The 26,511-nt window shown below is 38.1% G+C and overlaps 1 protein-coding gene across 1 annotated transcript in view; it reads left to right on the top strand.

Moving 5' to 3' along the window:
• Positions 1 to 26,511, top strand: part of LOC139720151 (uncharacterized) — a 101,749-nt gene that overhangs the window by 12,617 nt on the left and 62,621 nt on the right. The gene's annotated exons all lie outside the window — the stretch shown is intronic.

Here is a 26,511-nt window from a genome sequence, read left to right on the forward strand (position 1 = left end):
GAAAAATGTTACCTGAGGGTGGAAAAATGAAAATCAAGCAACAACTTTGTTTTACCCTGGAAAGTATTCAGGAAGGGTCATATCAAACTGATATGATGAAACAAATTGGAACAACTTGGAAAAAAATTATTTTTTTAGCTTTTGAAATCGTGTGTTGTTTTCTGAGACATTGCAGAAAAATTCAGTATAATTTGCATGTAATTATTCTGAAGTAGAACTTTTCCCTATAAAATGACTTTCAGGCAACCATTTTTATGCTATGATAAAGCTGATGACTCATTTTTACATCATCCTTCTTGGTATCGAAAGAAACTAATTCTTTTTTAAAAGATGAGCATTTCAATTTTCTGAATTTCCACCTCTGTCAAAGTGTAATGTCCGTAACGTTTTAGATGTAAAAGTTTTTGTAACACACTGTGTTTTGGTCTAATTTTGTTCTAAATTAAAACGCAAAGCTAAAATGTGATATCACACAACATATCCACACAGTTTTTCGAGAACCTGCATAATTCCTTTTAAAAAGTGTTACGGACATAACATAACCAATGTGTTACGGACATTACACATTTGTGGTAAAAGTATTAGACGTATGATTTTGAGGAATAGTTTGTATTCTACCCTACAATATTGATATCTGTCACAATGAATGCCCCAGCCCTTGTATGAAAATCAATTTGGGACTTTACTCAGCAACAAGTGCAGTGTTTCAACAAGGTTTTGACTAATCTTCTGCATTCCTCTATACAATCTTATTACTTGTATCTACTTATTTCTGCCATGAAATACATGGATGCAAGCTATCTTACAGCAACAGCATATCAAGTTGAGTAATTATACTAGTATGATGGCAAGAATGTGTTTTAAAACATTGTTAAAGAAGAGAAACAGTCAGAAACATCCCTAGACAAAGCCTTTTACACAATGTATAGTCAGTTGTGGTCTGACTTGTCTGTTAAGGAAACACAGTACAACCTCAATATCCAACCATATCGTGAACGGTAGCCATCTGGATAAAATGATATTGCTGGATAAGGGAGATATGCTCAAGCATGACACTTTATTAATCAAATTGTGTAGGATATTTTTAATTGACTATTCAATATTATAATTTAAATGAAAATTTCATGTTTTATTATTCAATAATGTGGAAATCAAATGGAATGTGAATGAAATACACTTCCTCATTATTCCTTCTAGCTACAGTATTTTGGTTGGTAGAAATATAATGTTTTACCATAGCGATCAATGTTTAATGTCTTGAATTACAATCACTTTGTAAAGAATAAAGTGTTATGTACTTTTAGTCATATTTTGCACCAAATCATGCAAAGAAAATCATGTACCAGTCCATATCTGGATAATAGAGCAATCCAGAAAAGTGATTGCTGGATAACTGAGGTTGGAATTTAAGTAATGAAGATAGTCCATCGCTTATGAAAATTTCTAAAAAGACAAGGATCCATTAATATTTCTTTCAGTGTAGTGAAGGAGAGCCATTTTTAGAACAGGATGGATTAGTAGTAGTAGACCCTCTCCCACAATTGGTCAAGAACACCTTTCTAGCTTCCAAGGTGATTTGGAAGCAGAATGAACAATATTCTCCAAAACAGACTTTTCTGACCCTGGAAAAGACTGAGTACTTCAACAAACTGTAGGGAAAAAGAAAGAAAGTAAAACTAAACATTTATTGTGTAAAAATACATACTGAGCATTTGTTGAGCCATTATTTCATGTGATTTTGATTATGCATTAGTGTTGATTGAAATAAAAATTGTTTATTTGTGCAGTTATGCGCAGTGATGGCTATGTAGATGTGAATTAAAAGTGTAATGTCCGTAACGTTTCTTTGAAATTACATTTTGAGTAATTACAAGTTTAATTGTAGTAGAAAGTCAAAAGGCTGATCTATATGTTATTTATAAATCAAGACTGTATTGCAGGCATTGAATAAGTTGATTAAATTCCAATATGATAGAAAAGTCAACAAATTGTTAAAGTAGGGGTCTATATTGAACAAATAGTCCTCAAATGGGCAATTCCTGAAATAAAAGATCTCATGAAAGGGCTATGGCAACATTGTCAAATGTGTACTGATTACCATCCAAGTGAAAATGATAAAAAATATTAATACAAGCATGTGACTCCTGCCACTTTACGGAAGTGGACAAATCTGTAATGTCCGTAACGCTTAAAATGTAATGTCCGTAACGCCAAAGTTTTGGCTCTAGGAGGGACATGTGCCATCTATTTCACTAAATGTGATTTTATTTTCTTTAAACATTTCTTTACCTTTCAATTTATTCCTACATTGGTCTTATTATGTGCTTAAACTCACAGACTTTTCAATGATTGCATAGGCATGCAAAAAGTCATGTCCAAAAAATGTAATGTCCGTAACGGCCAACATTTTATGCAGTAAGTGCCATATGATGTGGTGAAATGGATTGACATTTTCACTGTTTATGACTTAGCCTCATATGTGAGTGATTCCATTGTATGAATTCAGAATGAAAATATTTTGTTATCTTAATGATCTTTTGAAGTTGCGAATTTTGTCTGAAATGTAATGTCCGTAACACTGGAACTGCCCATAAAGTAATTTGTCAACACAATGGGAGTCCAAAGATCAAGAAATAAGAGCCTACTTCTTGAAAGTACAAATATTGTAGCAGTCACTAGCAATAAGAAACTTATCTCCTTTTACTTTATCTTGACAAAGACATTTCAAGAGGGCCTTGCAAAGGAACAAAAACTAAGAACAAAAATTAACCCATTGAGGACGGACTGATGTTGCTACTTACAACACACATTCCCATAGACACCTGTCCGAGTATACTTGGGACTCGTCCTCAATGGGTTTAATGATTCCTTCCTCATGCAAAAGTCAGCCACTAATGCTAATGAATAAGAAGCTTGACTTTGAATTGATGAAATTCTTGCGTCGAGTTGTCTTTTAGTTTTTTAAACGTCAATGTAGGGCAATTTGTCAAGAGGCATAACTTTTTCTTTTAATCACAATCATGTCCTCTCACAGACGATAATGCATGGACCATTTTCTACAGGGAATGGGGTAGAAATCCTGATTATAAATGTGAAAGGTACATGTAAGGGGGGAGGGAGAAGATGGGATGGGGGGGGGGGAGGGAAAGGGTTGAGAGACAGGAAGCAAAAGTTCCTCTCCACAACGATGGGAGTAGTAAGTGCCTGGAGGGGGAATCGTTCAATTTGCAGCAGAGGAGCCAGCGGAGCCAGCCAGCCAGCCAGCCAGTGAGGGGGTACCGTACAGTAGATGAGGAGAGATTTATCATGCCATTCATTGGGAAATAATTTGCAATTCAGCCTGGGTCCGGAGTTCTTCTTCGCAGTATGCATGTCTGTCCGCCCGCCTGTCTGTCTGTCTGTCTGTTGGTGGATGTGAGAACACTCGAGTGTGTGTGTGTGTGTGTGTGTACTATGTACGGTACACAGCCACATGTGATTTCCATGGCGTCCCATCCACCCCGCATCCCATCTACCAGGCATCACAGAATACCATGGCGATGTCCCCTCCTCCATTCAAGCCTCCCACACTCGGGGATGATGTACACTAATGTACACAATTGTACATGCCCGCTTTGTAGGAGGAAAGGATCTACAACAACTGGCAGAGTGCAAAATACTGCCTTGGTGAAGAACAACCCCCACTTAATATGAAGACGCACATTCAATAACCTACATACATATGTGTATCCCTGCAAATTTGTAACTGTGTTTTTCTTACACTACATTATCACAGCATCACCACATAATTTGACTTGAGATTTTTGTAGTAATTTCATAACATCATCAATACAAGAATAATCACAAATAATAACAATAATAATAATAATAATAATAACAATCATAATAATAACAATCATAATAGTAATAATTGCATTCATATGGCACTTTATATGCTTTGAATACAAAATCAATGATTATGATGCTAATAAACAATTATTAATCATGATAATGATGAGGATAATGACTGTAAAGTCATATTTTTCCCATTTTGCATGTTCTCTTGTTTGTTTTGATGTCCATCACATCAAAAGAGCATGGTGTCACTGTTGTGGTTTGAATTTCAGCATTATGTTCAGTGCAGCGGGGTGACTTCAGTCGGAAGTGAATTATTGTAGATTGCCTTCCAATAACATGGAGCTCTGGTTCGGGTGCGAGTTTGAGCCCAAGTGAATCTTATTCAGCATTGCTGTCTGTTATCATGCCGTCTCCTCCAGGAGAAGCAAAACACTCCGTCCATCAGATGGGACATAAAATGGACGTCTTATGTGTGAGAGAGTCACAACCTACGTACAATACTGTACAGGATCCTGCTTCATTCATTCATCACAATTGACACAAAGAACAGAGTGCATTTTATAACTTGGAGAAGTTTTGTCCCAAGTACTCCCACCTGGACCCCCATGGAAGACCAGCTAGTGCAGCTGAGTATGAGCTATCCAGCCATCTTCTTCTGAGATGGGAAAAAAAAAGTTATTACGACCACTGATAGTAATGACGGACCACATCATGATAACTGTCCCGTTACTCACACGAAATATGCAAACATATCTACAGTGCTCATGTGTCCCTTTAATATCCAGTCAGGGCCCCAAATCTGGAGTCCTCTTTACTGGTCCCCCTCCACTGCTGGGCCCCATCACTGGGCCCCACCCCAATCACTGGGCCTCCATCTGCCCTCATTCATCACTCTGTGTCTCTAACGGCATTCCCGACATGCTTCGACACTGACTCACAAGATTTCCAATTTGCATTGATTAATAAATGCAATTAACACTGCCTCCATTTGTCAAATGAGCTATTTGACTTGACATATTAAAAAAGGTTTAAGACTCGGCCGAAGCTGCGGTGCTTGCCCAGTATTGGTCATATCTAATTCATGCTCTAGGAAAGGAGGAATACAATTTGGAGGGTTGGATATAGGAAGGGTAACAGGTGATGGCATTAGGCTACTTCTCTACCAAATTATGTCAGGTTCAAGTGTGTGTGTGTGTGTGTGTGTGTGTGACACACATACACACTGGTACAGCTTCTGACGATTCGAGCACTGAGAATTAAAGGTTTCTGGGAGAAACACTGTATACTGTATGTATACGCTATATATTTCGCGAGGGTTTTATTTTCGCGAATTTCGCGAGTCGGGAGCTATTCGCGAAATTAACAACACGCGAAAATATTACCTTCCAAAATGAATCCTTTGCCTTGATGATACGAAAATTTCAGTACTAGTTTACCATGTCACGGCTTACCGAACAGACCATACTGGCTAAGCTTGTTTACGTACACTGTACATCTGTACATATAGCACGTCCACGTCTACTTACGAATACTGCAGAGAGCCAATCCATTATCACAAGGGAACCACTCGTCAGAAATCTAGCGCGATGGACTTATCCACTTCAAAAATGTTGAATTCTAACTTACTAGTTCGCAGAGTTTAGTAAGTTTTTTTCGTGCAGTGTATAACTACATTGTAGTATCATTCTTATTTGCTATGAAGTTGAAAATTCACTTTCTTTGCCACTTCATATTTTCTCTGGTCCCCCAATCGCGAATTTAACCAATCGCGAAAATGTGTGACAGCGGCAATTCGCGAAAATTTATGTACGCGAAAATTATAGCGTATACAGTACTAGGGCTTTCTAAAGCTCAGTCCGTAGAGCACCGGGCTAGCAATCCGGAGGTCTCGGGTTCGAATCCCAATGGAATCCCATTTTTCTTTGCTCATTTTTCCACTAAATAGTTCAATTGTGGGAGGTTGTGTTGCCGCATATCAGGAAGTCAGTTGCTGGTCTATAATGTACAAGGTGCAATCAATAGGCCCTACATGTGTCTACAGACCTTTCACATCGATCCACAAATACTGCAGTATTCAAATTTTTATACAGTCCAGAACTGGGCAGACTCGGTAGCTCCGGTTTGCGGGCATGTGATGGGATGTCTGAGCAGTACATCTTGCGTAAGTTGTGTGAGGCCGATACCTTGCCATCACATCACTTGGGTTATGTTTGAGATGGAATGGCTCCTGTTTTCATGAATACAGTGTATGCAACCGTATCATTCCAACTTGTACACAGAGAACTCAATGTTTAAAGGGATAGTTTAGTGTTGGTGGAGATGAGAATTTGGCTTTTAACTTTTTTCGAGATAAATGTACCAGGAAACCACGTAAATGAAATAGTAGAGGATACCATTCTAGGAGGAATTCAAAGTTTATTTGATGAAAATCGGTTTTGGTATGGCTGAGGCACCCAAAAACAAAGTAAAACAAAGCGATAGTAATAAAAGCTGGGTCCCAAGTTTTATTACGATCGCTCTTTTTTGGATATACTCAGACATTTCAAAACCAATTTTCATCAAATAAATGCTGAATTCCTCTTAAAATTACATGCTCTTTCATATTTCATTTAAAAATTATCATTATCTCACCAAAAAGTGTTAGAAACCTGAAGTTAGGTCTCAATCAAAACTATACGATCCCTTTAAAGCTCTGGAATACAGCCTTTGCTTGTGAACAACAAGATCTGCTGAAAGACAGTAGAGCTACATTGTAGCAGCATTCACTGCTAGGACAGCCACGTTCACACTGCTATCAATATTCCACGGGAAGAAACTCCTTGATAGAATGCTTGAAGCATCAATGCTTTCAAGTTCAACAAAGAAAGAAGTACAAAGGCAGCAAAGATATGTCAAAGTGATCATAAAGATTTGCAAGAAAAAAAATCGTGAAGATAAAAATCACAAAGAAAATTTCTTGAGAAAATATTTTTCAATAACGAGATGGCTTCGGGTTAGAGGTAGGCCCCTACAATGTGCATGCATGTACAGTATAAAGTAGACAATTTATGATCACACAAATTTTGTATAGATGTGGAGATTGTTTCACAAAACATCAGCAGTGAGGAGATAGTTTAAATAAATGGAAACCTCATCCAGTGAGGACGAGTCCCAAGTACTGTAAAACATGATATATTCGCAGCACGAAATTTTCGCGAATTGGAGCCGACGGCCTTTTTCGTGGCAAGCAATTTTGGCGAATTTCCACTTGTGTTCAATGCGTATAGTGGAGATAAGAAATTTTGCATGCATTTTAATTTCGCAAATCTTGGCGTTCGCGAAATTCGCGAAATTGAAATGCATGCGAATATTCCTCGTTTTACAGTATACCTCAGGCAGGCGTCTATGGGAAATGCATGTTGTAGCAAAATCAGTCTGTCCTCAACGGGTTAACAGGGCAGGGAGAACACTTTCACCTGACTAGAGTCAGTCTCATGATACCACGTCATCCATCAAGCTACAGCACCCCTACTTGACAGGGGTAAGGTCACACTGACCTGTTGAGGGTTTTAAAGGTATAATTTACCATTGCAGATAAAGCAAAAACCCAGCTTTTAATAGTGTTTCAAAAGTACAAATGTAAATAGTTCTAAAATGTGAATTAGGGATAGAAACAACCAATGTAAAAAGTGAATCATTAAATCAATGTTAAATTGTCCCCCACACAAAATGTGAACAAAAGTTACAATAAAATTGCTTCTACTAGAATAAACCGTCTACAGTTTTGGTTTAGATAGTGATTTCCTTATATTTTTAGGTCTTATTGCAATTATTTGTACGTATTTAATAGGATTTTTGTGATACAACTGACCTACACTGTAATGTACAGTCTGTACACATACACGTCTTGTATGCATCAAATGTGATAATAAACTCGAACATTTTTGAAATACATGTACATACATGTACATTAACTTTTCCTAATGGTAAACAGTACCTTTAACACAGGGAGTGTATACAACGTTACATGTATCATATTATGACTGATATGAGAAAATGTTGATCCCCCCACCCCCCTTTCCTATACCCTGCTAATGAGATTTTTGTGAAATGCCGCCATACAAAACTGACATTCAATGCATAAAACAGTGCAGAGAAGACAAGATCTTTCAGGTTTGATTTTAATCTTGCGAATCTTGGCTCTCACAAAATTCATGAAATCAAAATGTACTGTATCCAATATTTCTGGTTTTACAGTAGGCCTAGTTATAAAATGCACACACCAAAATAGCCACAGAAAAAGCTGCATGACCATACTCACAGGTACAAATCAGTATTATGATCAAACAAGAAGTAAAGTACTGTACATGGAACACAGAACTGTACCCATGGTACATTTATCTGACTTTGGTTTGTTTGATTGGATTAGCAATGTTCTACTACAAGCTGTCTGTGTACCTACATATTGTACACGTACATTACAAGAAGGGAATTCTTAAAATACAGAACAGGTACATTGTATGTTTCGAAAATCTCTGAAGGCCTAGAACATCTCCTGCAGCCCTTCTTGTTGCATCTACAACTGAGTGTAGACTACAAAATTGAATACTGCACCAACGTGTAGGCCCTACAATTCTACGCTCAGAGTATGGAACTGCCAAACTTCAAGAAGATGATTCAGTTTTGCTTTTTATGACACATTCTTTCCGCACACGTACACATCATAGAACAGGTGTTACTATGAATGACAGTTGAGTTGGTCTCAGTCAAAGCAACAAAGTATTGTATGCTGTACAATATCCACTTTGGGGAAGCCACCATGTAGGCATACTATTGATGTTACAAAGTTTCATCTTTTTTATAGGTTTATTACAGTCACCTTTTAATAGCAAACAATATATTATCACATAGTAGGCCTACATACACGTGTACAGTGTAGGCCTACTGTACATGTACACTAGGCCCTTTATGGAAAGTATGCTAACATTTTTGTTTTTTTGTTTTGAGAAGGGCAGAGGTATCATGGAAAATCCAATAATTTTAAGAGCTCATTATTTGCTTTATTGGTACAGTCCAATATCTACCCAAATATTACAGTAGGCCTACAAGTGCAAACATGATACAAACTTTAATGAGAAGTACTGACTTGATATGTAGTACAAATGTGTACCTCCCCCTTTACTGTAAAAGTGGATATTTTCGCGTGACTAATTTTTCGCGCCTGGCAGGGTCGGAAGAGTTTCGCGTGTTTTTACAGACTGTACACTGTAATTCCGCGGAATCAAGACATCACGCACAGGCACATATGACAAGCAAAAATATTCGCGTGCTTTTATTTTCGCGCTAGTTTCTGGTTGCGCAAAAAGTGCGAAAAATTGAACACCGCGAAAATTTCCACTTTTACAGTAGTTTGCTTTGTATCTGCACACATTGTACATGTACCAAACATAAGAGTTTCATTTCCAAGTCATACATGTACTATAAAATCTGTCCCCTATCAACCAATAGAATACAGTATGCCTATATTTTTGCAACTTTAATCAATATTTCTGGACATGTATCTCTGAGTGAGTTTTACTCAAAATGTTTCAATAAAGATCTACTGTACATTTTACTGGGGGGGGGGGGGGGGGGGAGGGGGTTGAGACAAATTTGAACAGAATTACACAAATACACAGTACTCATACTCATACAAAGTGTACAAAAGGGATATTTCCCTTTGATTAATGTACATGTAGCTCTTTCGAAAAGAAAAATTATGAACTTGCAATGATAATAGTGGATCCAAGATAATTTCAGAATAGTTTCAGAACATAGTGTTGGGTGACTTTCAAAAGAGTAGAAATTGAAAAGACAATGTTCAACAAATGTCTACTCTGGAATTATCAATGTACAAGCTGTAGGCCTACAATGTAAACGCCCAGTATCAACTTGAACTATGTGCATATAGGCCTGCTGTACATTTGTACATGCTGTACTTGCATGCTATACTTTTACTATTGTACACGTACAGAATGTAGAGCCACTCTGTAAATAATCAATACCAAACGACCCCACTATACTGGACAGAGTAACAGCACACAGAGAAAGGCTAGAGAATTGAAGATATTACTTGCCGCTGGCAGTTCAAGTCCAAATGTTTTTACTGACCTGAATAATCCACTCATGCACACTATACAACTGGTACAGAGTACAAGTACACTGTACAGTACAGTGTACAATGCTATTTTAGACATGTACAACAACAGCTGCATGTCCTGTTTGTAGAATGTGCATCATCCAAAGGATAGATTGTCCAAACATTGTGGTAACATCTTCCCCTACAAAATGATGAGTCTACTTGTATGATGACATTGTATCGTCTTTTATTTGTCAGGAAAAGAGATTAAAGTATGCGATGTGATTCTAAAGAGCCTGTAATGACTAAAAACTTTTAATACCCTATTAAAGTTGTTGGTTTTTTGTGTTGTTGTTGTTGTTGTTGTTGTTGTTGTTTGTCAGCAGTATCAAACTGAACAACGGATTTAGAATGAAATCTATTCAAATAACGGTACTGTACATTATACAGGGTAGTAGTACAAGCAGGGAGGTGGGTAACCGCAGCAGCGACCCCATACGGACAAATACGTACTGTTACTGTGTTACAGCGCCCCGCGACGGGGTTAGGAGGTGGGAAGAGAACAAGTGTGTGTAGTGTACAAAAGAAGATAAAGATCAGGGAGGCTTAGAATTTAGCTGACATCACTTTTTGCACAGTCCTATAGATCTGAATAAGAAAAATGTAAATATTCATTTAGAGCTATGTACATGTACTCCAAAGTAATTTTAAAGTGGCACACAATGCATAAGGTAGATTACATAATTTGTACTCCCAAAATAGCTGAAACTGAATAAACTAGGAAATTGCTAAATAATGATCTCCTTGTCACGTCCCTAATGTGAGGCCCTTACAGAGAGACTGATAAAAACTCTGTCAGCAAGTTTACTTTTAAAGGGGCTGTACAGTACTGGTTGAGGTGGGGATTCATGTTGCACATTCCTATTAAAGTGAGATAATGAGAAACCTCTTATGAAATATGAAAGAGCATGTAATTTCAAGAAGGATTCAACATTTATTTGATGAAAATTGGTTTTCAAATGGCTGAGATATCCAAAAAAGTGATAAAAATAAAAGACTACAGGCCACAACTCTATTATTACGATCTCTTTGTTTCACCTTGTTTTTGGATATCTCAGCCACTTCAAAACCGATTTTCATCAAATAAACTTTTGATACTCCTTAGAATTGCATGCTCTTTGACATCTCATAGAGTGGTTTCTGAATATCTCACATTAGAAATCCTCACCTTGACCAGAACTTTACACACCCTTTAAGCTCTATTCAGACATGTCATCGGAATTCCACTCTTCCTCAAATTAGCTTTGCATCCACGTATCACAATGGACACTGTAAACATTGACTAAACTGCACACTTTATTCACAATGGCCTGCAAAATATTTGCCTGTTTTTGCCCATTGTAGTTTTATAAGGTCCAAGGGTCACATATAAGTAGTGTACACAATTTTATTTCTGTTTGAAATTTGACTGTCCCATAAAATTTGTGAACACACCTTTGTTCTCTCTACTGATGGTAACTTAACCACACTTCCTCGTGATATTCTTGCAAAATTTTGCGCAGTGCACAAGAGGGGGGAGCATCACTGGAGTGTACAGTATACAGTAACCAAGGCCTGGAATACATTGTACAGTACGCGCAATAGAAAACGCCCGACGAAAGTGCGTCCAAATTTCGTCCCAACGCTTTTTTCGTTGTTGATTTCGTCGGGGACGTTTTCAACGCTTTTTGCGTCCAGACTTCATGGACGGATTTTGGACGAATTCAACGAATTCAACGAAATCCCCGAACGCTTTTCCGAAGCTGTGGACGCTTTCAACGCTTTCGACGCTTTCAACCCTTTCAACGCTTTCAACCCTCTGTACACATCACACACACAGCTACACTGTATACAAAGTTAGCTCGAATCGCGAATTGCTAGCTCTCCCTTCGTCGAAGTTGTCTAGGTTTCCCGTCCATTTCTCTCATTTTCTCTCTTTTGCTTTCGTATCATTGTATCCCTTTCTTTTCAGAGTACAATCATACTTCTGAGAGTTTAGTTTTCTCATTTTTATTAAGTGATTACCTTGTTTGCAACAATTTGGGGTGAGTTTTTGTTCGAGTGTTTGTTGAGTTTTTCGATTGAACGATTTGTCGATTATCTTCGTGTGTGCGAGGACATCGTACCCACTCGTTTGTTTCCGTGTAAGTATTTTTACCGTAAAGTGTCTTCATCGTTCGTCTTCACGCATCGGGTTTTCACCTAGTTTTCCTCATCGTAGTTTTCCACATCCATTTTTTTTTTCCGGTGCAAGATACTCTGTGTATTTTCTGCTACGGTAAAATGCCATCGTCGATAGTTTTTGTGTATTCATCGTAGTTTTCCACCTCCATTTCATTTTTGTGTGCCAGATGTGTAGCTAGGTCTGCGATGTCTGAATCGTTTACAGGTTTGTTTTGAGAGGGATTTTGAGGGTTTCGCGGTGGATGAGATTGACTGGAATGATAGTGATAATAATAATGATTCTACTATCTAGTGGTGTTGATATACGAGCTCTTTTGATGATGCAATTTATTTCGTGTGACCGACCATCATGACGTTGGCGATGACGAGTACGAAACGAGTAGCCTACACATGTACAATGTAGGCCTGTAAGACGAGAGTGACACTGACGACATGGCCTGGCCCTGGGGGGCGGTTTTAGTGTTGGCTCGCTCGATCGTGCACTGGAGTGGTCTAGAGACCTGCATTTTATTTTTTCATTTAATTGTATCCTTTTGCCTTTTCACTCTGGTTTACTGCTACCAAAATTTATGTCTCTGAAGAAACTCAACCAGAAGTTAGACAATATGTTTGCACATCAAGCCCAAGTCTGTCAATTGCGATGTTCCTACTCCTTTTTAACTCGAAATCCCATTTTCTTTGCTCATTTTTCCACTGATAAATTATTTAGAACTGTACTGCATTTCTGATGAATTGCTTTTGTGTTATATCAAGAGCCTGCTGAGTAGGTGTTTCATTCTATCCTTTCAATTATCTTTCTATCACTTTCTTCTTTGACCCTGGATGGAAAAGAAAAACCCTATCTTGCCATGTAAAGACAGAACACATACCATCATGAAATATCATGACATTACTAAAGTAATAAAAGAAATAGGAAAGCGATGAAAATTCTTGTTTGTAAAATCATAAATCAAAGGTGATTTCATATGAACCAGCTCTTTGAAACGTATTTAATTTGCCTATTGATACTTGCTTTGCAAGTACACTGTATACGTTTTCTCTCCCATGGACTTTGTGTCCCCCTTTTTTTATGTGCTTTAATGATGATTATTCTAGTTTGTTTTGTCAATATCATCATTATTGCTGTATCATTATTACCATACTTTGATATGGTTAATTGCATTTGTTGATTGACTCTCACTTTCATTTCGTTGCCTCCTCTTGGTACTTGTGCAGATCCTTTCTAGGGCTTGCTGTTTGCTCACCCCCTCCCCCCCCCCCCCCTTTGCTGTTGCTATTTCACTCTTTACCTTTCTTTATCTCTCTGTTGTTCCTTATCTTGTTTGATGTTGCCTCCATATTCATCCTTTTCCTTCAATGGTTGCCCCCTGGCCCTCACGACTATTACTAACCTTCCCCTGCCTTTTGTCTGTCCATCCTCCTGCTCTAATCCCCCTCCCTTTACCTGTTGGGCTCCTTGCCCATGACATCCTACCCTCTCCTTTTGTTTTCTTTGTTTTGTGTCCCTTGCCTGTTCCTGACTGTTCTTGTTGTGTGAAGTCGCTTTACATGTATGTGGTTGCTTTTTCTGCCTATTTGCCATTTTGCTTCTGACGAAGATTCTGCTATGATCGAAAGCTTAGGTCCCTTTTGACTCTATCCTAAAAACATTCATGTACACTCCCAAAACTTGCTGGGCTAGTATTTTTTGTAGTAATGGAAACTTCATTATCTAGCATGGGAGGGGGAATGCTTTCATTTTCTCAAGAGAGCATTTGTGTGAGAGAATGCAAAACTTGATTGAGTGTTGCCAAGTTGTTTTCAAGCTTCTTCATTTTATTTGATCTTAAGCATAATCACTTTCGTAAGTACATGTACAGTATTACGATTTCTTCTCCCCTGACTGTAATCGGAAAGTTCGCCATAACGATGATCGCTAATGTGTTTGGATGTGCCGATATGGGAAACACGTGGTTCAAAGGAATGCACCATGTGCTACTGCAAGTTTAATGGATAGAATGCGCCATAGGCTTAGTTACGGTAAACAGTTTACGTTCGATGCGAATGATTATTACGTCTTTCAGGATCGAGGAATAATACACACAAAACATGCAAACAAACAAATCCACGAACGAGTGTTGATAACCAAAATTCATATAATGAAAAGTAATAGGCAGTTTTGATGAGCGTGAAATTAATTGTCATAATTTTGCTGTTTAATCGGGTGGTGGCTGCATCACATAGGACATCGCAGTGAATTTGTCTAGGCATATGAGACATTTCATATATTTCTGTGATTGCATTTTTGAGTGATTAATCAATTCCTTTTAACTGTTCGGGAACATATAAATGCATTGTACTTAGATCAAGTACACAATAATCGACGGTTCGATGTATGCGCCTAAAGAAAGGCGAAAGAATCAGAACATCTTTGCAATGATTCCTTTAACTCAACTCACCAGCGAGTTCTTCGATCGATATTAGACCAGTGCGCGCATTCTTTCGACTGGCACCTGGGGTCTGGCACGCACCTGGTTTTGTGGAAATTTCCACAAAGGGAGAGGGTGGGGTTTTTCCAATCCCAAGAGACCGCATTACACAAGAAGACAATCTCGTCGCTTCTATTATTTTCCGTCACTTGTGTTTCCCCCTTATTCTTTGCTAATAATGAACATTTAGGTTGAACTTGATGATGGTTGTTCACACGTGGTTCCTTTTGTTGTGAGGTGTAGGTATTTTCTTTTTTATCATTCTTGGGAGGGGAAAGAAGAGTAAAAGAGGGAAAACTCATTTAAATAAACGAAGGGCACGTACGCTCAGCATCCACAGCAAGCCGTCTTTTACATCAGCATCGTTGATTATCATCACCATCATCAGGCATCACTCCGATAATTTTGTCCTTTTCTTAAAAACATTTAGAAACACGATCACCATCACTCGAGATAAACACGTAGCAGTGGCAGATCCAGAGGGGGCGCATGAGGCGCACGCCCCCTTTATTTATCGTTAAAAGAAAAGAAAAAAAAGAAACTTTAGTGAAACCCGGAAGTGGCACCAGAAATATTACAGAATTCCTGGATCCGCCCCTGCCTGTACGAAAATAAATGACAACAAACAAAGTATCAACAACCTCCCCGACAACTACATAAACATTACCACAGAGCACACCGAAGCGGCTGGGATCAAACACCCTTCGAAATACTGCAGCAAAGCGGGAAATCGCCGTTACTAAAATGCATATGTACACAGTGCGAGGCAATTGAAAGAATTACCTTTAAATATTTCAGAATATAAAGGGAACAAATTAAGTGATATGAAACGAAAGAAATCGTATACCAAACGAGAGGTATATGAGAAACGACCTCCAATATTATAGGCCCTTAGCCGCAGCATATCAACAAACATGAGTAGGCACACGGAATATGCGTGTTTGGGATTCCTCCCTTCTATATTTCTTTCCTGAACTACTAGTATTCCCAATGCCCGAATAAAATAATGACTAGTTTGTTACTCTGATTTCTTCATCTGAGGTAAGGAAGTTCGTTCATCCGAAAACGAAAGGATTGACACTCCGAAAGTTTGCTAATCGGACAATGCCCCCCCCCCCCCAAAAAAAAAAACAGCCCACAAAATGCTCGTTAATCAAATTATTGGTTAATAATAGTGAAAGACGATAATAATGATAATAATAATAATAATAATAATAATAATAATAATAATAATAATAATAATAATATAACAAAAGACAGAAATAAAACAATATATGGCCCTATAGCAATTACCCGCAGCATGATTACATTTTCGAATCAACAAACATGGATAGGCACAAGGAATATGCGTGTTTCGGATTCGAAATAACGCCGTAACCATCGGAATAGCGCACCCGTTTTCTTTTTAGGAATAATGAACACCAAGGAAATGAATAAAGATTTCAAGCTATAAGAATCCAACGTAATTCTTGCCTTAATGATTTTCCTCCCTTCTATATTTCTTTCCTGAACTATTCCCAATGCCCGAATAAAATAATGACTAGTTTGTTACTCTGAAAGTGGTGTTGTGAGTAAAGGAAGTTCGTTTATCCGAAAACGAAAGGATTGACACTCCGAAGGTTTGCTAATCGAACAATGACAAAAAAAAAAAAAATAAAAAAAAAATAATAGATTTTATTTTCACACTAGGTACGAACGTCTGCAAGGTGTAGGGAATTTGCGTGTTACGGAACATTTTATCAGTTTCGCATCAGCGAACTTTACGTGGGTACTACAAAAATGCCTCCCCCCTAAAAAAAAAAAAAAAAAAAAAAAAAAAAGTATTACACCAACACTTGAGCATAACAACAAACAAGAAAGCTAACAAACAAATAAACAACTTAAGATTTAATCTCATTTAGCTGCTTTGAATATTTCACGTTCCGTCTGTATATTATACTTCTTTTCAGAATTATCTCTCGCTTCCCGCTTCACAACTAGGTAATAAACGATGTCATACTATACTTATTGTCTTGCTCTAATATAGAATTCATTATTCCAAAAGTTCGTTTATCCGTGAATACAAAAGGCTCGATACTACAGTACTACGAAGGTTTGCTTATCCGACAATAACGCACCTACCCAATCACAAACATTCGTGCATTTTCGGATTATGAATCATAATATAATTTGACTATCACATTTACGAACATCTATACTAGTATTTCGTGTAGGGAAGTCGCGTGTATCTGAACGTTTCATTTTCGTACTAACGAACCTTTATATGGGTGCATGGGTACAACGAGCATGACCCTCACCCCCCCCCCCCCAAAAAAAAAAAAAGAAAGAAAGAAAGAGCTTAGTCAAACTAAGAATCAGTCAGAATTAGTCGCTTTGAAAATTCCACGTACCGTCTGAATTATCTCTCTGTCCAATAAAGAAATAAACGATATGAAACTAAGAATTAAACTTATTGTCTTGTTTTAAATATATATTTTTTTTTTTGCTTTTCTGATTCAATAAAAAAACGGGCAATGTAACGCGCAATTGCTGAAGAAAGAAAATATATTTAATGACCAAATAACGGCGAACAAATCCTTCTAATTCCTTTTTTCCTCTTTTGGGGGTTAATTTTCTTTCTAATACTCAAATGGATTTTACGTACACGCAATTTTAGTGAAACCATTTTCTTTTTGGTCGGCATTCTACGATAAGGTTCCTGTGGGTTCCCGCTCGCCAAAATTGCGTGATTTCTCTTAAATACTATGAACCCGAATGATCTCTGATTGGTAATTTAGTCTATTTCATGATCAACAGTTGTTTATTTTCTGCTTGTAAGAAAAAAAAAAAACACCACGTGAACTACTCGTACTAGTACATCGTACATTTCTTATCTCTGTTTTGTTCAGCCAGTCTCACCTGCCTGGTTCAGCCCACAGAACGTGGTTCAGGCGAGCGAGCCATGCCATAGCAATGGCGACGCACACACGGCGCACTCGCCTTTCCCACCACGTGCACTTTCCCTGGTTAATACGGTTACATGCAGCCAGCAGCATGAAATGTGATGTATCAGGTGACTTACTAAATGCAGTGATAACGGTACCGTACTTACAGCTAGGGTAAGGGAAACTAAAACTTTTACAAATTGCTTCAATGAAAACGGCATCGATATATGTATACATGTTACCATTTTAATATTATCATGTGTATCAGGTGAATTCCACGCCTGTCTACAGTTCTCATTCCGACCGCTGTGCTACTTGCTGAGTCTTGCAGTGTGATTCTTGCCGGCTGGCTAGTGAATGTGGCCACTACACACACGTGTATTCCATGTGCGCCTTGGATCACGGACGCTTCTAACGAAATTTGGACGAAACTGCCGAGCTCCGAACACGCATTTTCCGAACGAGCAACGCATTTGCCGAACGGAATTGAGCGGGCGGTCGTGCGTGAAATGCGTCCACAAAGCGTCCACAAAGCGTCAGAATCGTTGCTACTGGATCGATAACGAAAGTTCGTCCAAATTTCGTCCAGATTTCGTTGCTACTGGATCGATAACGAACTTTCGTTGGAAAACGAAATTGACGGAGGCGTTTCTTATTGCGCGTACTGTATTTCAGTGATAAACTACTGTACACTGTAGTAGGCCGTAATAAAACGGGATGAACACAACAGAACATAATAACATGTTTAGAGCCGTAACAAAACTTGGAGGCAGTTCACAGAGGGATGCGACGAAAAATACTATGTGTACATACATGTACAGTAGTCTAGACTGACGAGATGCCATTTAAATGGCAGCTGATAGAGCACGTACGTACAGTATTTGTACATTTGTATGTTCACTGGAGCAAGGACTGGAACAAACAAGACTAGAATACTGAGGGGGAAAGAAAAGGAGAAACTCCCACCTGTAGTGCTCTATGTTTTTGGCAAGGGGGGCTGCGGTGGCTGCTGGGAACGTGACATAAAGCATCTAGCGTCGCTTTCTTTTTGTTTGTCTTTTCTTTGCATTTATAAGATCTGTCAGACTTTGCACATCTTTTCTTTACTGTCTCAACAAAAGTGCTATCTCAATAGCTATATTCATCCCCTGGAGTTATTATCATTTTTCATTGTGATACAAAAGTCGATTATGTTTGCCAGTGCTGACATACACGTACAGCGACCCTTGGCATCCGATTTTGGGGACTACATTGCATACATGTATACGGGGCAATTTACATTGTGTGATTTTCAGAATTGATAAAGTCTCCTTGTGTTGTTTACACACACCATGCATGACAGAATATCGCAATATTTCTTTTGAAAAAAAAGAAGAAAATAAAGCGTGACTGAATTTGGCATCCCAACACAGATTGCAAGAGTTAAAAAACTATTTGTGTGCGTGTGTGTGTGTCCACGCTACTTACTGTTGCTAGAATTTCTGGCTTTCATATTGCTGTGCAAAAATCTATTTTCTCAAGCTGTTTTTTCAGGGATGTGAATAAATCTTTAATGTTAGGCCTACATTAATGTACATTGCTATTCATAAGACATCTTTGAACTCATGGACAAGAACATTTCATTTGTGACCGTCACCGTGCACCTCAAAACAAACATAAAGTCGCACACACTGATTTTGCGCGAGGACTGAAAATAAGTGAAATGGGTCAACCTAGCCGAACTTGACTTTTTCATATTTTCTGAAAGAGCGGGTCTTCTTTTACATTATGCTAAAATTTGGTATCATAAAACGGGCAGGAAAGTGTGTTTTTTTAGCAGTTTATCTCGAACATTTTTGGTAGAATAGTGTGATTAGGTGTGTCTTTAGAATCCCTTTTTCATTTCTGAAAAACCTTGTCCACCCTTCACTTTCAACTCTAATAACTTTTGAAAGGATAGTGCCACTGCTTTGAAAGTTGGCATTAATGTTGGACAGAATGTGTTCATTAGGCATGCTTAATTTCAATTTAATCTGATAATCACTTCATTGTTGTTACTCTGGTAGTTTACTTCCTGTTTTTTGTCCCATTCATCGCACAGCCGGCATGGTTTGGTAAAGAAAGCGCTTGAATAGACACTGTACTTCAGAGCCTCTTTTCTCAGTTCCCACTTTTCCTGAGTTTGTGCTTTATTTCCAATATTTAGATAGGTTAGCAGAGTCCATTTGATTTGAGTTCATCATCATTTTAAAGCTTACAGTCTGCTCTTTCAGAATGTGGTCTTAACTAAAAATTCATGTCTGGCGACTTTTTGTTTGTTTTGAGGTGCAGGGTCACATTTGGTTCCTAATTGTATATTGTTGGATATGACCCATTTTTCATACAATTTTTGTAGGTTGTATTATCTTTTTGCCTTTTAACCTGTTCCTTACGGGAACCTCTTCTTGCCTGGTATACCAGGTTCCCAAAACATAGACAAGAGTGCCTGCATTCGTGACCTAAATTTATTTTAATTTGTGTTTTGCTGCACAGAAAAATGGTTTTGATAGAAAGATTAGATGTTTTTCTATCAATATCTGTTTTCTTTCTGTATGAAAACTGCGTGTATCGCAGTATTATTTGACTTTTTCCAATGAATTGTGTGTTTGTTTCACTGTAAAACACTTATGAGATATACAGTGTACACAGTGATCCAAGGGTGAGCACAGTAGATATTTGACTTCACTGACCCCATTCACATGCGTCTTTTATAACAAAAGAGTTTGTGAGCCCATCAGTGCACGCTCTAGTCGCACCTTTGACCAAATGGATATTTCCATTGTTTGATGGCACATTGTATGCAGTTGACCATGGAACAGGAGTACATGTACATACACGTACCGCTTGACTGCTTTCACACCATAGGTGGATTATCAACCTGTCCGTTATCTGTTGACCTGCAAAAAGAATCTCATTTGGGGGCATTGAAGCCGCTTGGAGAATTGTGGGAGGAACAGTTTAAGTGCAAAATTTATGCCATACTTTTAAAACAGAAGCCCTGCCTTCTAGCAGATCTCTGCCCATCCCATGTCCTTGCTTATAGTTGTGGAATCTGCCATGCGATTACCTCGGGCTCCTTCAATTGTAGAATTTTACCCTCGTTTGTACAGTATCTCAGGAACATCTTGGGCTCTAGAAAAAGAAAAATCAGAGGAAGACGGGTTATAGATGGTACCTGTCCAAACATGTCGGTTCCAAGTTGTGTGGTGGTATGCCTTGTGTCAAATTCCTGTATAAAGTGTAACACTGATAAATTAGACATCGGGGAGACTCAATGTGATCCTTTTGTTTGTTCTGGGAGGCTTCACTGTTTGAAAGGATCATATGCAGGAAATGACTTGAGGTTTGTCTTTCAAATGAATCCATTGTACTTTTTAAGAGCATTGACTAAAGGCTAAGCTCTTTATTCAGTGAAAGATGAGGACAATGTACTCTGAGGTTTCCCAGTAGACTTTAATGACCAGTGCATCCATACACAATGCCCTGTGTGCATAAGTGCCTTGAACTTTAGAGAAAAGCCAGGCTGGGGCATTTCAGGGCATGATTAGCATGTTGTGTGAATGAAGCACTTTAAAAAGGTTGTAGACCAGGGAGATGGACTGCTGGTAATTGATGGCTTGATTGCCCACAGCACAGCCTTTTACCTGGTGGAAAGAACTGTGTCCTGCAAGATGTCACTACATTGTATATCATTTTTGATGGGTCAAACTGATTTTGAAATTTAGGCTTACAGAACTTGCAATCCATTTGCAGTGAGAAATTTTGTCAATTTTTATTAATTATCGTCCTTTTAAAGCACAATCAAACATTCTAACAGGTGGAGCATTTTGTTTGGTAGGAGAGAATAAAAAAGGCTCATTGTGATACAGTAGTTTCATTGTTACTCTCGTTTGGAAATTTTGCTGCTCCCTATTAAGTCAGTACAATGAAAACCAAGGACTTTCCTTGGATATTAAAGGTCATTGCTAAATTTGGGGAATAACCAATTGAATGAACAAAACTGCATCATAGAATTTTAGGTATAGTTGAAACACACTCAAAGTATTAAGGCTTTTGGATGTCAATGATTTAGTTTCATCGCTAAAGATGTATCATTCTTGGAGTATTACCATATTGATACACCTGTAGCAATGTTTTGATTTAATACAATTAGGAATTTCCATAATTAACATAACATTGTCAGCAAAATTGTAGTCATCACAGCTGACAGCATAGCATGTGTAAAGGATAATTTAAGAGGTTCTGAAAGCAAATATCAAGTTTGTAAGGTTTACACTGCAGTTTGATTCATCTTGTTTTCTGCAATGTTATAATACACGTGTAGTATAACTGTGCATAAATGTATGAGCATTAAGAGTTTTCAGTTTCTAGTATTAAATGTTTATCTGTGTCCTGCATAACATAAACAGTGTATGCACATTGAACAAATATACATGAACACATTTACATACACACTGTAATACCAAACACTTATTGGTGTTTTTGAGCACTATCCAGTATGAAGTACATTTGTATAGTAACCTGTATCAGGAAACTTTACATGTAATTAACCCTTTGCCATGCTTGGAGTGCTGATTGGCCAGTAAACCCCATAGCATTGTCCACAGTGTCTACAGTCCCTAGCTCAGAAAGGGTTACACCCACATGCCTGCTCCTTGTAGGAGCCACTGAAACTTATTTTTGGGCAAGTAAAATGTAGCTCAGGCACTCGCCAGGTACATTGGACAGGTACATGTATAATGTATGGGACCCAGTTTTATTTACAATGTACAATGTACAAGTATACCCACCCGTTCAGACAAGTGGTAGTACAGTGTACAATATGTACAAGTGTAGGCGTACATGTTTTTACCTTCTGCTGTGCCCTGATGGTGTAGAGTGTGCGAAAGTTCCACACGGTCATTTTAGGAATGCTTGGATGCGACGGCCATGGCACATCGTGTTATCACGCACAAGCCTCGTTCCGGCTTTCGAGCTGTGCCACGTTTGCCCAGCCAATAGAGTGTCAAGTTTCAATTATCGCCTGGCCAGCTCTTCGGCTTGAGACCTTTTTACGCAGTGCGTGGGCGAATCAAATAGCCAGGCAGGGAAAGGCAGTTAGCACTTATCGGGATGGGATTCACACAATATTTATGAATACGTATGTACTTCCATCTAGGCAATTTTTTTTTTTTTTTTTTTTTTTTTTTCATTGGTGCAAAGAATGATTTTGTAAAATACATCCACCAAGGAAGTAATATGTTTTTGCCAGCAGTTATCTTGTTTGTTTATTTGTTGTTTGTCTACATGGCTGTTGAAGTGTTAATGTTCATGGTCAGGTAATGTACTTGTACTGTAGAGTTATAATATTAAGGATTTTGATAAAAAATTTAGTGATATAGCTCTCCATTGTGGTATTAAACGGTCAATGATAGATCATGATCCATTGCTTGCCTTTGACTTGAATTGACTTGAATTGAATTGAATTAAATCACTGTTATCATGTAATACAGGTAATTGTTCATGTATGTCCCAATAACCGTGTCAGATATCAAGATTTCATCAAAATCACATTGTAAAAGTTTTGTTTTATTTCACAAACCATCATAATTTTGTAGAACTTTGTTGACTGGAAAACACAGGTGGGTTTGTATTCTTTGGATCTGATCTATATCAGCCCACTAGCCAATTGATACAAAGCCAAATTGGCCAGAAACCACTGCAAGCTGATCTTAAAGACATTATTTACCATTTGCAGATGAAACAAAAACCCAGCTTTAGTGCTTCAAAATAGTTCTAAAATGTGAGTTAGGAATAGAAACAACCAATTTAAAAATTTGAATCAGTATAATCGATGTTAAGTAATTGTTAATTGTATCCCCCGAACAGAGTTCGGAGGATACTATGGATTTGGCCTTGTTGCGCCGCGTCCGCGTCCGCAGAGATTTCCTTGTGAGCGCTCTACCAGCTGCGTTTCTTTTCCGATCATCTTCAAATTTGGCATGAAGGTGCATTATGGTTGGACGAAGACGCCTATTGTTTTTGGTGATGGCGCCCTTGCTGGTTCCGTCTTTATACATGAAAAGGGAAATTCAATAGGGTCTGCTTGTAAGCGCTCTACTGGCTGCAGTTCTTCTTCGATCATCTTCAAATTTGGCATGAAGGTGTATTATGGTATAAAGATGAAGAGGCCTAATATTGTTTTTGGTGATGGTGATCTCACTTGTTCCGTCTTTATACATGAAAAGGTAAATTCAATAGGGTCTGCTTGTGAGCGCTATACTGGCTGCAGTTCTTCTTCGATCATCTTCAAACTTGGCATGAAGGTGTATTATGGTAAGGTGAAGATGCCTATTGTTTTTGGTGATGGCGTCCTCGCTTGTTCCGTCTTTAATCATGAAAAGGTAACTTTTAAAGGGTCTGCTTGTGTGTGTGACACTGGCCTTGTTACTTGACCAATTTATTTCAAATGTGGTATGTAAATATATCATAGTCAAATCTATTGTATCTATACCTATTAATAATGCTGCCCTCACTGTTCCACCTTTTACAGGGTCAAAGGTCATCTTGGTCATGTCAAAATTTGCAAAAGTGCTTATTTATGCAATAACTTGATTATTACCCAACAGATTTTATTCAGACTTGCTAGGGAGGAGTATGGGTGATCATTCTACATGAAGAACACAACAGCTTGTGGTGATGGCACCCTCAATGTTCCGACTTTGGATGCCAATGCTCATTTCTTGTGTGTGCTCTATCAGCCACATTTCTTATAAGATTTTTTTCAAATTTGGCAGAAAGGTGAATTATAGTGAAATGAAGATGCCCATATTGTATTTGGTGGTGGCGCCCTCGTTTGGTCCGTCTTTATTCATGTACATGAAAAGGTAAATTTTACAAGGTCTGCTTGTGTGTGCGACGCTGCCTTGTTTCTTGACCGATTTTTTTTCAAATTTGGTACAACATGTATGTAAATGTATCATAGTCAAATCTATACACCTACAGTGTACACCTATTTAGATTTTATTGTATCCTGCAACAGTTGCCTTGTATCATACAAAATTCTGGCCTTAAAAGTAATCCAGATGGAGTATGGGAGACGGGTTCGGGGGATACATACGTGCTCGATTGCGAGTGCTTCTACTTAAAATGTAAACAACAGATGAATAAAATATTTTCAAACTAAACCATCTACAGTTATGGTTTAGTGAGAAAGATAGTGATCTATCTCCTTATATTTTAGGCTTTTTTGCAAAATCTTTACATGGTAGGATGTTTTGTGATACAACTGACCTATACACAACTGTATGCATTATACAGCTGTATGTGATATCTTGAACAATTCTTAAATCATTGCTCCCAAAGGTAAACAGTACCTTTGATTCTGTTCTAGACAAGCAACACAAATGCTCTCTTTTAAATTAATATGAGTATTGGTGCATTACGTTTGTGGTGAAATATCGTGGTACTTGCGTTGCATGTGTGCAGTGCTTTAATACTAGATACAAATATATCACAGTATTTTGTGTCTGAGAACCGTACGGAGTTAATCACCTTAATACATGTATGCATTTTACTGTATTTCACCAATAATTAGAATGGTGTCAATAAATTACCATGGTACATGTGTATAATCAATGTCATGGTAATTTTTGTGTGAATATACACCTTTAGTCTGTCTGGCTTGTTATCGTAAATTTAGTTGGCTCCACGTAATTAGGTCCTACATACTATGCAGTGCAAACACTGATCTCAAACAAGATTCATATGTGCATTGTATTTAATTTCCAACAACAGTGTACACAACATTCTTATCTTAAGCTTTTTAATGACTCTGCAGTATAACGCAGCATTAACAAATGATGGTGAATGTACTATGTACTGTACCTAGATTTACGTGTGCAGTATGTGCAGTCCTTCCCTTGTTTAAACCATCCCTTATTGTGATTGTAACACTTTTTGTTATCACATTCATACACTGATCTTATTGATCTGAGCAAAAGCATTGTAGGATATGAAGTGAAATCTCTCACTGTATTCAAGTTTGATTTCACTGAATGGAGTAAAACCTGATGAACAGAATAGTGGAAGCTTCGTCAAAATCTGACCCACAAGAGGAAAAGTTTTGAGCCCTATGTCAGTAGTAACGTGGGAACTAGATTGTGTATTATCAAGCCAAACAATGGACCCATCGTTGAGACAGATTCCGATCAGCTCTAGTTAGGAAGGACACCTTAGACCTTCAGGATGTATTCTAGAAGAATGTGGTATAAAGGTGGTCGCCAAGATATTGTTCCCTAATGGCTTTGTCAAACAGTTTGTAACTGTGATAGGACTGACTTATCCCCAAATCATCCCTAAGATCAGTTGATCAAAGTTAGGATTTATTTTAGACCCATACAAGTTGTAGTGAAACAAGCCATTGCTATGTAAAGTTTTAGGAAGCAGTGATATCAACCCAAACTGCTCTCTTGACTTAATACACAGTTCCAGTATTGTCCGATCTAGTATATTTAAATTGATTTTTAAAGGGAAAAAAAATTTATAAAATGATGATCCATAATCGTGAATCAAAAAATTATCCTCTAGTGATTGGTTGAAACAGCTTCATGGGTATTTTCAACTACTTATCTCAGCATGCTGCCGTGTTTAACACCTCATGGTATTTAGAAAATGACACAACTTTTTTTTTATAGTGACATTTTCAAAATAGTACACTAACTGTGAAATGATGTCACAAAGCATTTGATATTCTCTCCTGTCGTATGATGCAGTACGGGGGGGGGGGGGGGGGGGGGGGGTGTTATAGGCTTACAGGTTACTATCCAAACTGCGGATCCATTTCAGGGCAGCATCACTCGGTTTAACAAGTTCGCAAGCCCTCCTGGGAATTTCGGCATTGATGTGGCAGTCCTCTACGATATGACACGGTATGTAGTAGATCCATGATATTAAAGAATTGATC

Source organism: Diadema antillarum, unplaced genomic scaffold (assembly GCF_040938485.1).
Source record: "Diadema antillarum isolate AM-2024a unplaced genomic scaffold, OU_Dant_1.0 scf00000122, whole genome shotgun sequence".
NCBI classification, from domain to species: domain Eukaryota; kingdom Metazoa; phylum Echinodermata; class Echinoidea; order Diadematoida; family Diadematidae; genus Diadema; species Diadema antillarum.